The following is a 15,945-nucleotide window of genomic DNA, read 5'->3' on the forward strand; positions in this document are numbered from 1 at the left end:
GTTGAGCTTTGGGTAAGTTGAATTGCTAAGAAAAATTGAGGAAATGATGAGTATTGGTGAACCTTAGTTTTGGAAACCATGAAAATGCATGGTTAGTGACTTATTCTTATATGTATTTGATGGGAATTAAGGTTGATTAACTCAAATAGAAGTGGTAGTAGGTTAATATCCAAGTATATGCATGTTAGTGCTTGAATTAAGGGTTTGAAATGGGATCTTTGATGCTTTGGTAAACTGCCATGTTTGGCAACCTAAAATATCATGAATTTATGTGTGTGAATATGAAGTTTATTAATGAAATATGATGGTGTTGAATTATGGGCAGTTTGTATAATTTCCATGGAAGTGTATATGTAAAATAAGTGTTGATGTACATTGAATTTGGGTGGATATGAATGTGAGACTTTAATGGTGAATTGTGTGCATTAAGCACTTGAGTGTTCTGCCAAATATGCTTGCTAGAATTGTGTTTAGTATTTGTAGAAGTGCTATGAATAAATAATGAAGTCATGAGGACGAGGAGGAATGTCAAATTGGAAGTGTAATTGTCTTATGCAAGTTGTGTATATTAGCAGCACATAAATTAGGTTATAAGTGCAAAACTGTGAACCCAATTGGTATGAGGTCAATGGGGGGTGAACCTAGACACCAAATAGGCCAACTTTCATGTAGAAATGTTGCCAAATTTCTGCCTAGAAACTGACCTTAAAAATGACCAAATCCTGGTTAGTGACTTGAAAGCCTGAAAATTGACCATTTCGGCAGTGGTTAGTGTTTTGGCCATAACAGGTCCAATTGACCTAAAATTTTTACCATGAATAGTTTAGACATATATCTACAATTCTTATGAAGACACCAAAGCCCAGAAATGGCCAGAACTAAGTCAAATAGCTTGCACAAGTTCAGGTACCAAAACTGGCCGAACCAAAAGTGACCTAAAAATGACCTAAGCCTACCATTTTAGTACATTCTGTCCAGCATTGGTAAATTGACCATATCTTGGTCTATACAACTTAGAATGACCTGAACTTTTGCCCCACGTGCAATAAGACATAGACCTACAAGTTTGTAGGTTGGACTGAAACCCGAAAACTGAGGGAACTAGGTCGTCCAGCTAGGTCAAAATAGTATACCAAAATCTGATAAATTGCAATAAAATGAAATACACTTGGAAATGAACTTGGTAACATATACCAACACTTAAGGGCTATAAAATGTGACATATTGGTAACATTAGAATTGACTCACTTAGAGTGCATCAGGAGTCAACATTATAGGTTGACTAATGAAATGAATTGAAGGGAATAGTACCAAAAAAATTTAAATATTGGATTTTATTGTTAGAAACGAATTCATTGAGTACTGAAACACTATAAATTGTGTGTTTCAGTTGAAAAGGATATTGAGAAGTATAAGGAATACTGAGTCAGGGCTAAAAGGCATATATCAGAGGTCTGTGCACAATACTTTTTATATTCACTGCTTTTACCATAAAATTTATTTGGAGAAATGAGTTATGAATAATTTTTTATTATTTGGCTTTGGGAATATTATTTAGAAATTATTGTGCTGCCTACTTTGTAAATGGAAATTTTGAGATAAAATGTGATTTGTGGTTTGTATGAAATATTGTGATTTGAAATTATTTTGATTCACACTTGGCATGACAATGTTACTATGTTCCTCCTCCATTTATGGGTTGAGTGTGATTATATTCCTCCCACTTTGACTTGCCAGTCTGAGGTGAGTGTGGATGAGTACTCATTATCTAGCTAGCTTCCTCCCTCATTGATTTCGATTAGTAGGGTGAGTGTGCCTTATCGTGGTGTACAACACGGCATGTTTGGAAAATTTTGTGTCATGACCTAAATTGTGTTATTGATTGGCAACACTGTGTTATTCAATTGTTTGATCAAATTTGTGTTATATGAGCTTTGAAAAAATTGTGAATTGCTTGAATTGTAAATTATCAATAAAAGTTTTATATACAGCATTTTAAATTGTCATTGTACACCATTGGGTAAATTTTACTCAGCGATAGCTTTTTCATTCCTGTCGCAGGTAGACAGACGGATAGAGCAGCAGAGTAGGCTACTTATACCACATTTTGAGATTTCGCCAGGTATATCGAGTACACTATGTTGTGTAGTTTTTATTGTAATGTATGCGCACTGTATGTATATATCATACTTGGTCTTGAGCAGTTGTAAACTAAAATTGTAAACTATTTTGGCCTGTAAAAGTATTGTGATAAATTTATCTTATCTCAGCTTTTGGAGGCCTTGAAAAATTGATTGTTGAACTGGGTTGATAATGTTGAGAAATTTATAGTGTTGAAAAAATTTGTTGGAGTTTGGGGATTGAACAAACTTATTGCAAGTGCTTTTTACAGGTTTTTGAAGAACTGTTTTATTCAAAATATAGATGGCACTTTGCCAAAATTTTTACAGAAATTATTAATACTTCAAATGTGTTATTTGGTTTCACTTCAGTTAAAAAAAAAATTAACACCTGTCAATAGTGCTTACCACTATAAAAAGAAATAACAAAAGTTTTAAAATCCCTTGTAGTGTATTTAATGAGTTATCAGTAGACGAAGTTGGTAATTCATTAGGTATACTACGGGATCATATTATGCCTTATGGAGGGGTAGGGTGTAACATGTTTTAGTGGTATCAGAGAAAGTTTTTAAATTCTATTTTGACTTGTAATTTGAATATTCTTCCTTCATAATACAACTGCTCAATGTCATTGTTTGATACATACAGTACATTACATTATAAATATGCACTAACATGAGGAAATCTCATTGTGTTATTTGTTCAGGAGGTGTAATATCCTCTAATTGACAATGGGAGAAGGGGGTTGTTCAGTCGATCAATCAATAGAGGCTGAGCTATAAGGGGATGCCCCAGCCCCTCAGAGAGTCTGAAGCTCGACTTTACCAGCCCCACCTGTACAAATTACTGCACAAATGGCCCAGTAAATGGCCACTTTCTTTCAACAAATGGCTGATAATCTGTCAGCCTAAGCCCAAGTACAAACGCAACCCCCACAAGCACAGTGTGAAATAGAGAAGAGGAAGAAACCTGTGGGTCAGAGCTCGAGCAGTAATTTGGGGAAGAGAAAAGAATTTGAGGAGCCCTGAGCTCAGGAATATGACAGAGGCAGATCATCAGGGCAGAGACCACCAAGGTCCAGTCGTCGAACAACTAGAATTTCCTACCCTCCCCGCCAATGTGAAACTTGTGGTAGAAATCATGGTGGGGTATGCTACAAGGCCATAGGAGCTTGTTATAAATGTGGAGGCACAAGACACTTTGCCAAGGACTACACCAGTACCCGTAGAGTTGGGCCACCTCCTACTACTGTTGAAGGGTCAGCTCAGAATCCTGTCACCAGAGGTTCACAACCACCTAGCAGAGGTAGAGGCAAGGGTAGAGGAAGTCCATCAAGCAACCAAGGCACAGTGAATCAGTCAGAGCAAGGCAGTGCTCCGGCCAGAGTCTATGCAATGAGATAGAGAGAAGAGGTTGAGACTTTTGTCATTGTTGCTGGTACTTTCTCAATTAGTAACTAAGATATATGTATGTATTGTTTGACCTAGGGTCTGCATACTTTTATGTTAGTGTTAGAACTATATGTTCTATTGTTATTCCTTTACAGGGGAATAAATTTTGATGCATTAGTGATTAGTCCTTTAAGATAAGGATTGTGATAATAAGTGAAATTAGTTTTGAAAGAGTTTATCGGCGAAAAGTATTTTCTAACAAACCATAAATTATAAAGCTAATTGGCGAGCCTACTTAATGTAACGCAAGAGGACGTAAAAGTAAGTTGCGGTAATAGAATTACCCTAGATGAGGGCAGAGATGTTACTATTAGTAATTGTTAATGGATATTGCAATCAGAATAAGATTTGAATATCAGTAAATTCAAAAAGGATAAAATATAGGAAAATTTGATCTATTGGAATGTATCATAGTAACTATGCAATGTTCTTAATGTTTATACTGTAAGCTGCAGATTACAGTACTGACTTGAGATTATTGTGTAGAGCTACGTACTACCCGATAGTATACCAAGATGAGAATAGTTGCCAACGGCATCTGTATTGGTATAGTTATGTCAGGACAAAATTTTATTATTGAAAATGAGTATGGAAATCCTACTTAGGGAGTTAAAACTCAAAAGTTAGAATATCGAAAGGTTATAATTTAGTACAAAAGGAAGTAAGCTATAGAATATTAATAGATAAAAAGAGTTGTGGAAGTAAAAAAATTTTGAAGAGTTGGTTCAGATATAATAAAAATGTTACGAATGTGAGTAAGATTGTTGACTATAATGGTCAAAGGACCCATGATTAGATAAGTAATTCTAATATGACCATAATGGTCATTCAAGAAGGGAACATGAATCGAAATATTAGACAAAATGATAGTAAGAGAAAATTAGTGCTGTATAAACAAAGTAAATGTTATATTAGATTGTTAAAAGTTTTACACAAATTAAGAGGAAAGAAGATTATACGATCATATAGAAAGGAGAAAATAAACGTGTGAATATTGTAAGACGGCTATTGGGTAAAATTTTGCAGATGAAATTTATTTTAAGGGGGGGAGAATTGTAACACCCTTATGTTCGGTAGTGCGTTCTACTGTTCCGGTAACAGTGTCTGTCCGGATAGCTAGGATGCTTGGAATTATATTTAAATATTAGTGTGGAGATATAAGGTAGTGAAATACGAGAAAAGAAAATGCAAGAAAAACAAAGAAAAAATAATAGTAATGAAATGAAACTAAGTTAAATGAGCTAACATCGCAGCGATGGGTGACCGCATGGGGAAGTTACAGCGCAGGCAATAGCCAACTCCTAGACTATAGGGACCCTCAAAATTTAGTTTTGAGACACAATTAAAAACTAATTGAAGTATAAATTTCATTAGAAATATCAAAGAAAAATTAATTAATTAGTACAAAGAAAAATAAGAAATTGAGAAAACGATAAAACTCGGTGTTATCGAAAAATTGGGAATATAACCCGAATAGGAGCATTGTGGTCATTTGACACCTAGAGTTGACTTTTGACCTCAATGTCCATTAAAAATAAGTGGTATTACACTTTGAAAATGTCATGAAAAATAAAAATGTGGTACATTATTTAAATAGTGAAAGAAATGAGGCAAATGTGCAAATTATGGAACTTTAACTAATTAAATCATTAATTTATGGTTAGTGCTCCACTAAGCGGGATTAGTAGACATATAAAACCAAGTAGACAGCATGCAAATTCACTTTCTTCCTCATTTTTTTCACTTTGTCGAATTGCTTTCTCAAGTTCTTCGATGGCCAAATGTTCTTCCAAGCTTCCTCTATGGCCATTCATGCATAAGCTCAAATCTACCATGGTTCAAGCCATATTTCTTCAAACTCCCTTCATTAAAAGTGGTCTTCACACCATGGGCAGTATATGGGCAGCAAAAAAAGAGAGGAAATTCCATGGATTTGGGAAGCTCAAGTTGAGGTTAGTTCTTAATCTTTCCATTTACCTTCACTAATCCTTGTGTTGAGCTTTGGGTAAGTTGAATTGCTAAGAAAAATTAACGAAATGATGAGTATTGGTGAACCTTAGTTTTAGAAGCCATGAAAATACATGGTTAGTGACTTATTCTTATATGTATTTGATGGGAATTAAGGTTGATTAACTCAAATAGAAGTGGTAGTTGGTTAATGTCCAAGCATGTGCATGTTAGTGCTTGAATTAAGGGTTTGAAATGGGATCTTGATGCTTTGGCAAACTACCATGTTTGAAAGCCTATAGTATCATGAATTTGTGTGTGTAAATATGAAGTTTATTAATGAAATATGATGGTGTTGAATTGTGGGCAGTTTGTATAATTGCCATGGAAGTGTATGTGTAAAATAAGTGTTGATGTACATTGAATTTGGGTGGATGTGAATGTTGGACTTTAATGGTGAATTGTGTGCATCGAGCACTTGAGTGTTCTGCCCAATATGTTTGCTGGAATTGTGTTTAGTATTTGTAGAAGTTCTATGAATAAATAATGAAGTCATGAGGAGGAGGAGGAATGTCAAATTGAAAGTGTAATTGTCTTATGCAGGTTGTGTATGTTGGCAGCACTTAAATTAGGTCATAAGTACAAAACTGTGAACCCAATTGGTATGAGGCCAATGGGGGGTGAAACTAGACACCAAATAGGCCAACTTTCATGTAGAAATGTTGCCAAAACTCTGCCTAGAAACTGACCTTAAAAATGACCAAATCTTGATTAGTGACTTGAAAGCCTGAAAATTGACCATTTGGGTAGCGGTTAGTGTTTTGGCCATAACAGGTCCAAATGACCTAAAATTTTTACCATGAATAGTTTACACATAGATCTACAATTCTTATGAAGACACCAAAGCCCAGAAAATAGCCAGAACCAAGCCAAATAGCTTGCACAAGTTCAGGTATCAAAACTAGCCGAACCAAAAGTGACTTAAAAATGACCTAAGCATACCATTTTAGTGCATTCTGTCCAGCATTGGTAAATTGATCATATCTTGGTCTATACAACTCAGAATGATCTGAAATTTTGCCCATCGTGCAATAAGACATAGACCTACAAGTTTGTAGTTTGGACCGAAACCCGAAAACTGAGGGAACTAGGTCGTCCAGCTAGGTCAAAAGAGTACATCGAAATCTGGTAAATTGCAATAAAATGCAATACACTTGGAAATAAACTTGGTAACATATACCAACACTTAAGGGCTATAAAATGTGACATATTGGTAACATTAGAATTGACTCACTTAGAGTGCATCAAGGGTCAACAATATAGGTTAACTAATGAAATGAATTGAAGGGAATAGTACCAAGAAAATTTAAATATTGGATTTTATTGTTAGAAATGAATTCATTGAGTACTGAAACACTTTAAATTGTGTGTTTCAGTTGAAAAGGATATTGAGAAGCATAAGGAACACTGAGTCAGGGCCAAGAGGCATATATCAGAGGTCTATGCACAATACTTTTTATATTCACTGCTTTTACCAGAAAATTTTTTTGGAGAAATGAGTTATGAATAATTTTTTATTATTTTGGCTTTGGGAATATTATTTGGAAATTATTGTGTTGCCTACTTTGCAAATGGAAATTTGAGATAAAATGTGATTTGTGGTTTGTATGAAATATTGTGATTTGGAATTATTTTGATTCACACTAAGCATGACAATGCTACTATGTTCCTCCTCCATTTATGGGGTGAGTGTGATTATATTCCTCCCTCTTTAACTTGCCAGTCTGAGGTGAGTGTGGATGAGTACTCATTATCTAGCTAGCTTCCTCCCTCATTGATTTCGATTAGTGGGGTGAGTGTGCCTTGTAGTGGTGTACAACACGGCATGTTCGGAAAATTTTGTGTCATGACCTAAATTGTGTTATTGATTGGCAACACTGTGTTATTCAATTGTTAGATCAAATTTGTGTTATATGAGCTTTGAAAAAATTGTGAATTGTTTGAATTGTAAATTGTCAATAAAAGTTTTATATACAACATTTTAAATTATTATTGTGCACCACTGAGTAAATTTTACTCAGCGATAGCTTTTTCATTGCCGTCGTAGGTAGACAAACGAACAGAGCAGCAGAGTAGGCTACCACATTTTGAGATTTCACCGGGTATATCGAGTATACCATATTGTGTAGTTTTTATTATAATGTATGTGCACTGTATGTATATAACATACTTGGTCTTGAGCAGTTGTAAACTAAAATTGTAAACTATTTTGGCCTGTAAAAGTATTGTGATAAATTTATCTTATCTCAGCTTTTGGAAACACTGGAAAATTGACTGTTGAACTGGGTTAATAATGTTGAGAAATTTATTGTGTTGAACAAAATTATTGGAGTTTGGGGATTGAACAAACTTATTGGAAGTGCTTTTTATAGGTTTTTGAAGAACTGTTTTATTCAAAATACAGATGGTACTCTACAAAAATTTTTACAAAATTTATTAATACTTCAAATGTGTTATATGGTTTCACTTCAGTTAAAAAAAAATTTAACACCTGTCAATAGTGCTTACCACTGTAAAAGAAAGTAAGAAAAGTTTTAAAATCCCTTGTAGTATATTTAATGGGTCAGTAGATGAAGTTGGTAATTCATTAGGTATACTACGAGATCATGTTATGCCTTACGGAGGGGCAGGATGTGACAACATATGTATCTCCCGGTGTGCAACTGAACAGCTAATAAGCTATAATAACTTTAGGCACAAGGCCAAGTATCAACATAGTGTCAGAATGGCTAAAAGCCATGAAATCACAGAATAACATAATGCCATGTGCAGTACTGCTAACTGAACCCTATTGGCATGCCAACCTATCCAAACCAATCTTGCTAGGTGTACTAGGGCATGTTATACTCTTAATTTATACAATTCTTGAAATTTAAGTTTAGGTGTTACTATTCATTCCATTAGTCAACAAAAATGTTGACTTTTGCATAGACAAGAGGTACATTAGTTTTAATACTCCCAACATACCACATTTTGCATTCTAAAATTGTTGGTATTGGTTGCCAATACCATTTCGAAGCTTAATGTTAATTATTCAAAATTTTCAGATTTCAAGCTCTATGTTTACTGTTCCATTAGTCTTTTTTGCAGTGGGAATTTGGCAAAGTGATCAACATGAAAGTTGTTTCTTTTTTTGTCTAGTTACATTTCTTTTTTTCAATCACTCCATTTGGAGTTTTGTAGCTCAAGTTATAACCCAAAAACCACAATTGGCCAGATTATAAATTTTCCAGATTTTCTAGACTGGCCAAATCTAAAGTATTTTAAGTAGTGAATACAGGTCACTTTTTGAATATGTTATGGTCATAATTTGGGTTAGCTTTCTTCTTGAAAGTTGTAGGTTCATATCTCAGCTTATTGCTGGTAAAATTTCAGGTCAATTTGACCTTCCTACTCTCAGTTATGGCCAAATGACTAAACACTGTTCATTTGGTCATTTTGCCTAGGCAGAATGCAGGTCACCCGGATTAGGGCAACCTTTAGGTCAACTTGTTTGGCTTTATGAGCATGGTTGCTTCACCAAAGTTGTGCCATTATGTGTCTAGTTTCATGTCCAATTGACCTTGCACCAATTGAACCTCTACAACTCCAGTTATTGCTGCCCAAATCTATTGGACTCATGCCCAGTCTTGCAGGTCACCAAGGGCAGCCATACTAACCTCAATTCCCACTATACAAACCACTTCATTTCTTATTTAAACATAACCAAATGGTCACTAATTGACCATTAAAACTTACTTTCACCAACACATGAACAAGATCCAAGTTTTTGTGTCCAAACCTTAGCTCAAATTCAAGGTTCACACAACACATGTCAATTAGGCATACTAATCCATTTCAAATTTATGTCTACACATCAACACCATTTCTAAGCCATTTTAAATCCATCAAAACCATCAACTACCACTCCCATAAAGCTGGCCAAAATTCCATTCTCAATTTCACACATGATTTATCTCAATTTCTTAATTATTTGTTCATATTCAAACTAAATTTTAAGAAATAAATAAGATTAAGTAATTAACATGCCCTAACTTCTTTGGTCTCTTTATTGGCTTGTATAAACCTTAGAATTTCTTCACTTTATGATAATCAAAACCTTGCTCTTGATGTGGGGATTGATTTTTGTGAAGGGTGTTTGGGATTTTGGAGAGATTTGGTGAGTTATGAAGCTTTGGTGGAGGTTTGGGTGGAAGGGATAAGGAAGGCTACGGATGGAAGAAGAAAGGAAAAAAGAAATCTGATTTTTTTCATTTATTTCTACCATTTAACTTATTTTAAGTGAGTTATAGCCATGTGTCACCATGTGATTGGGTGGAGGCACACTAATGACATCATGTGATGTCATAATTTCTTATTTAATTCATTTTCTTTTTTTTTTTCTTTTCTACTCAATTTCAATTTAATTTGTAGCAATATTTATTCGTATTTTATGTCATAATAATTATTTACTTAACTGGACAAGTCGGCCAAAAATCATCTCTGAATACGAAATGATCAAAATGCCCTCTGTTTGGCTTATTGAGCCAAAATCGTCTGTACCGATTGAAAAATTTTTATAAGCATTTTCTTGGAATTCTAATGCCATAGGAACCTCAATGACCCTTCTCTAGAGTCCCCAAAATTATTTTATGAATTTTTCCTCAGGTTTAAGGGTCCTAGTTGTGGGAACCACAACTTTCCACTAGGTTACCCATCGCTAGGGCACCGGCTCATTTAACTTAATTGTATTTTATTTTTAAAATTTTTCCTAAATTTTTCTTATTAATATTTGAGTTAATTATGGTTCCTCACTTTAGTTTAAATATTTTTTCGGACGTTCTAGCTGTCCAGACTGACACTGGCCACCGGAACAGTAATATGTACGGAGTTGCTACAGGGAGGGTGTTACAACGGTGATGTGATAATACATGGGGAGAGGCATTTATTGCCATCAAACATCATTTCAGCTGCACTAGCCAGAAGGATGATTAGAAAGGGGTGTGAAGCATACTTGGCACATATGATAGACACCGAAGTGGGGAGTCCGACACTGAGAGACATCCCTACTGTATGTGACTTTTCGGATGTGTTTCCTGATGAATTGCCAGGATTACCTCCAGAAAGAGAGGTGAAATTTGAGATTAATGTTATGCCCGGTGTGGACCCAATCTCCATAACACCATATAGAATGGCACCTGCAGAATTGAAAGAGTTAAAAGTGCAGTTGCAAGAGCTGCTTGATAAGGGCTTTATCCGCCCTAGTGTGTCACCTTGGGGAGCGCTAGTGTTATTTGTTAAGAAGAAGGATGACATTCTCTACTTATGTATTGATTACCGGCAGTTGAATAAGATGACAATAAAGAATAGATATCCATTACCTCGCATTGATGACTTGTTTGATCAGTTGAGGGGTGCAGCTGTATTCTCCAAAATTGACTTGAGATTAGGTTATTATCAGCTGAAAGTACAAGAGCAGAGTATTCCTAAAATTGCATTCAGAACCCGCTATGGCCATTATGAGTTCTTGGTCATGCCATTCGGGTTAACTAATGGTCCGACTGCTTTTATGGATCTGATGAACATTATCTTTATACCATACCTCGACCATTTTGTTATGGTATTCATAGATGATATATTGGTCTATTCGAGGAGTGCAGAAGAGCATGATAGACATCTACGGATTGTATTGCAGACTTTGAGGGAGAAATAGCTATACGCCAAATTAACGAAGTGTGAATTTTGGCTGAAGGAAATATCCATCTTGGGGCTCGTAGTATCAGTAGAGGGCATCAAGGTAGATCCAAGTAAGATAGAAGCTATACTTAATTGGAGGCCACCCGGAAATATCACGGAGATTCGCAGTTTTCTGGGTTTAGCTGGTTACTATCGTCGATTTATGAAAGGATTCTCCATGTTGGCATCTCCATTGACCAAGCTGCTTAGGAAAGATGTGAAATTTCAGTGGACGGATAAATGTCAACAAAGTTTTGATGAATTAAAGAGATGTTTGACTGAGGCTCTAGTCTTGACTTTACCTACACTGAGTAAAGAATATACAATTTATAGTGATGCTTCTCACAATGGGTTAGACTGTGTGCTGATGCAAGATCGGAATGTCATTGCCTATGCATCAAGCCAGCTAAAACCGCATGAGAGAAATTATCCAACACATGACTTGAAGCTTACAACTATTGTGTTCGCTCTTAAAATCTGGAGACATTATTTGTATGGGGAGAAGTGCTACATCTACACAGATCATAAGAGTTTGAAGTATCTGGGCACTCAGAAGGAGTTGAATTTGAGACAGAGGAGATGGTTAGAGTTGATAAACGACTATGATTGTCTGATAGACTATCAGCCAGGGAAAGCTAATGTAGTGGCTGACGCCTTAAGTCGCAAGACTATGGCAAGTCTACAGGTTACTCCTTTGTCTATGGTACATAAGTTGAGATCATTACATGCCAGCTTAGAGATTGATGATGAGGGGCAGACAGCAGTTGCATGGCATGTACAGCTAGTGTTGATTAATTAGATCAGAATGGCTGCTCAGAATAATTAGAAGTATCAGAAGCTATTAGAAGAAGTCTGGCAGGGCAAGAAACTAGAATTCTCAATTAGAGATGATTGTCTACTGCTACACTAGGACAGAATGTGTATTCCTAATGATGTTGATTTGAGGCAAGTCATTTTGAAGGAAGCACATGAGTCTCCTTTCGCCATGTAACCTGGTGGTTTAAAAATGTATAGAGGGCTAAAAGAGCATTACTGGTGGATGGGTATGAAAAGAGATGTGGCAGAATTTATTTCCGAATGCCTAACTTATCAGCAAGTGAAGGCGCATCAAGTACCCGCTGGGTTATTACATCCACTACCAGTACCAGAATGGAAATGGGAGAGAATAAGGATAGATTTTGTGATGGGACTTCCGAGGAAACAGAAGAGTCATGATGCAGTATGGGTCATTATTGACAGACTAACCAAGTCTGCTCATTATCTGCCAGTCCGAATGGACTACAGTTTAGAAAGATTGGCTAAGTTATACATTGATGAGATAGTAAGACTGCATGGAGTACCAGTATCCATCGTATCAGACAGAGATCCTAAGTTCACTTCTAGATTCGGGGGTAGTCTTCAGAGAGCCCTAGGAACTAGATTGAACTTCAGTACGACATTCCATCCACAGATAGATGGCCAGTTTGAAAGGGTAATTCAGATCTTGAATGACATGCTACGGGCTTGTGTGATTGAATTTGAGGGCAGTTGGGATACACACTTGCCTTTGATTGAGTTTGCTTACAACAACAGCTATCAATCAAGCATTGGAATGCCTCCATATGAAGCTTTGTTTGGTAGAAAATGCAGAACTTCCCTGTGTTGGGATAAAGTAGGTGAAAGGAAGATGATTGGGCCCAAAATTGTTCAGCAAACTGAGGAGAAGATCAGGGTGATCAGAGATCGACTTAAGACTGCATCAGACCATCAGAAGTCCTATATTGATTTAAAGAGAAGAGATATTGAATATACAGTGGCTGAGAATGTAACACCCTCCCCGTAGCAACTCCGTACATCCTACTGTTCCGGTGACCGGTGTCGGTGCGGACAGCTAGAATGTCCGGAAAAATATTTAAATTAAAGTCAGGAACCATAATTAACTCAAATATTAATAAGAAAAATTTAGTAAAAATTTTAGGAATAAAATACAACCGTGTTAAACGAGCCGGTGAGCAAGCGATGGGTAACCAGAGGGAAGTTGCGGTTCTCGCAACGAGGAGCCCTAGACCCGGGAGAAAAATTATAAAATAATTTTTGGGACTCCAAAGAAGGGTTATTGAGGTTCCCATGGCATTAGAATGCCAAGAAAATACCTAGAAAAATTTTTCAATCGGCACAGACAATTTTGACCCGTTAAGCCAAACGGAGGGCATTTTGGTCATTTCGCTTTCCGAGGTGATTTTTGGCCGACTTGTCCAGTTGAGTAAATAATTAATATGACATAAAATATGAAGAAACATTACTAAAAATTTAAATTCAAATGAGTAGTGAAAGAAAAGAAAAGAAAATGCAAAATAATGCAAATAATGACATAGTGTGATGTCATTTAAAATTTCCAACCAATCACCATTAAGCTACCATTTGACTAAACTATTAAAAGACATAAAAGAAGACCAAAATAAGAAAGAAATTGCAGCAGCCATCCTCCCCAAAAGACCAGCCGAAACTCATCTCCATAGCCACCCTCCATTCAAGCTTTTCAAGCTTTAGATTTCCATCATTTCCACCATATTTCCCTAACCTCTCTTCATTAAAACTTTACCCCACACCTTAAACAAGCTTTTGGCAGCCAAGAAGGAGAAAGAAATTGAAGTTTGGGGCTTGGAAAAATTCTGCCACTTGAGGTTAGTGCACCTATATCCATTAAACTCTTTATTTTCATGGTTTGGGACTTGAAACTAGTAAGAATTGTGATTTAAATTAACAAAAACTTATGTGTATAACATCTTGAATTTCGGCTGCCCTAGCTATGGAATAGGGGAAAATGTTTTTGATGATCTTAGAGTGAAATAGAAACCATGTTGAAGTGATAAACATATGAGCAATGCATTGGTAGCTACTAAGATACATGGCATAAACCATGAATTTGAATTAGGGTTTGGAAAGGTGAAAATGTGACTTGGCTTAGGAAATTATTAGAGAGCATTTTAATGGTCAATTAGTGACCATTTTAGGTAATTTGACCAACAAATGGACTAAAAAATAGGATTGCAAAGTGAGGTTGCAGGCTGCCCTAGGACAGCAGCATAGGGACTGAAAATTCAGTCCATTTGCACTACCATAACATGGGCTATGTTAGTCCAATTGGTGTTTGGCCAATTGGACATGAAACTAGGCTTATAATGGCACATTTTTGCTGAAGAAACTGTTCATTTGGCCATAACTCACTGTAGATTTGGTCAATTGACCTGAAATTTTACAGCAACAAGTTAAGACATAGACAAACAACTTTCATGAAGAAACCTACCCCAAATTATAACCAGAACCTAACCCAAATGGCAGTCACAGTCACTGTTCAAACCTGCAACTCTGCAGATTTTGATTTGAGCAGTAATATTTGGATTGCTATAACTCTCTCTAGAAAACTCAGATTTAGGCGATTATTGAACCGATGGAAACCTAAGACATGGTAGAAAATTTCATATGAAGAAAGTTAGACCAAATTATGAACTTAACTTGGTCAAATTACTGACCAAAGTTGGACCAAAAATCGCGGACTCCAAAATATCGGCATGAGCGATGCACGTGAACAAGAAACTTATTTTGGCCATAACTTGAGCTACAAAACTCCAAATGGAGTGATTAAAAAAATAAATTCAACTAGACAAAATAAGGAACATTTTCTATGAAGGAAGTTTCACAAATTCCAACATAGATCGACCAATAATAAAGTGCAACTTGAGCACCAAAACCGAAAATTGGCAATTTTGCCAAAATGACCTAAGCTTTGAGAAAGTGACCAAAACCAACAAGTTTTAAATGCAAAATGTGGTACATTGGGAGTGTTAAAACCAATGCACCTATGTTCTATGCAAAAGTCAACTTTTTGTTGACTATTGAAGTGAATAGTGACATAAAAACTTGAAATTCAAAAATTGAAGAATTCAAAAGTATCAAATGCCCTAGTAGGCCTAATGTGATTGGTTTGGATAGGTTGGCATGCCAATAGGGTTCTGATAGCAGTACTGCGTATGATGTATGGCTTCATTGCCATTCTGTGATGTGATAGCCTATGGCTATACTGATTATGATGTTTTACTTAGCTTTATGCCTTATTGCTTATATGGCTAATTAGCCATTCTGTTTGCACACCGGGAGACACATTGTGACCGATGGTGTGACGGCCCGAGGTACCTGGTACCCAGTGCTAGTTTACCCGTTTATCCAGTCCGGTCAATTTGTATAGGTTACTTGGGCATGGAAAAGTATAAGCGTAATTGAACCGATTGTTAAAGAAAATAAGAAAATTAAATATCATAAATGATTACGATAGAATACAAAGAAACTCAAGATCATGAAGAAAATAAATAAACAAAATGCATGAAGAAGTTAATATCATAAAACGTAATTAGCCCTCGACTAAACATTAAGTTGGTAATTATTCAGTTCTTATGAACACAATGGCTAAGAAATTATGATTTTTATTTGCATATTATTTCTTTCTATTTTATTATTTGCACCACTAAGCTTTATGCTTAGCGCCGCTTTGCAACGCGTAGGTACCAAGATACCGATCGAGAGCCGTAGAGACCACGATTGGGTAAGTCCATCTCGCAGATTCTGCAAAGTGTCCGTGTCACCTCACAAAGCAAGCATTGGTAGGACACTAGGTG

This window comes from Hevea brasiliensis, chromosome 7, assembly GCF_030052815.1.
Source record: "Hevea brasiliensis isolate MT/VB/25A 57/8 chromosome 7, ASM3005281v1, whole genome shotgun sequence".
In the NCBI taxonomy this organism is placed as follows: Eukaryota; Viridiplantae; Streptophyta; class Magnoliopsida; order Malpighiales; family Euphorbiaceae; genus Hevea; species Hevea brasiliensis.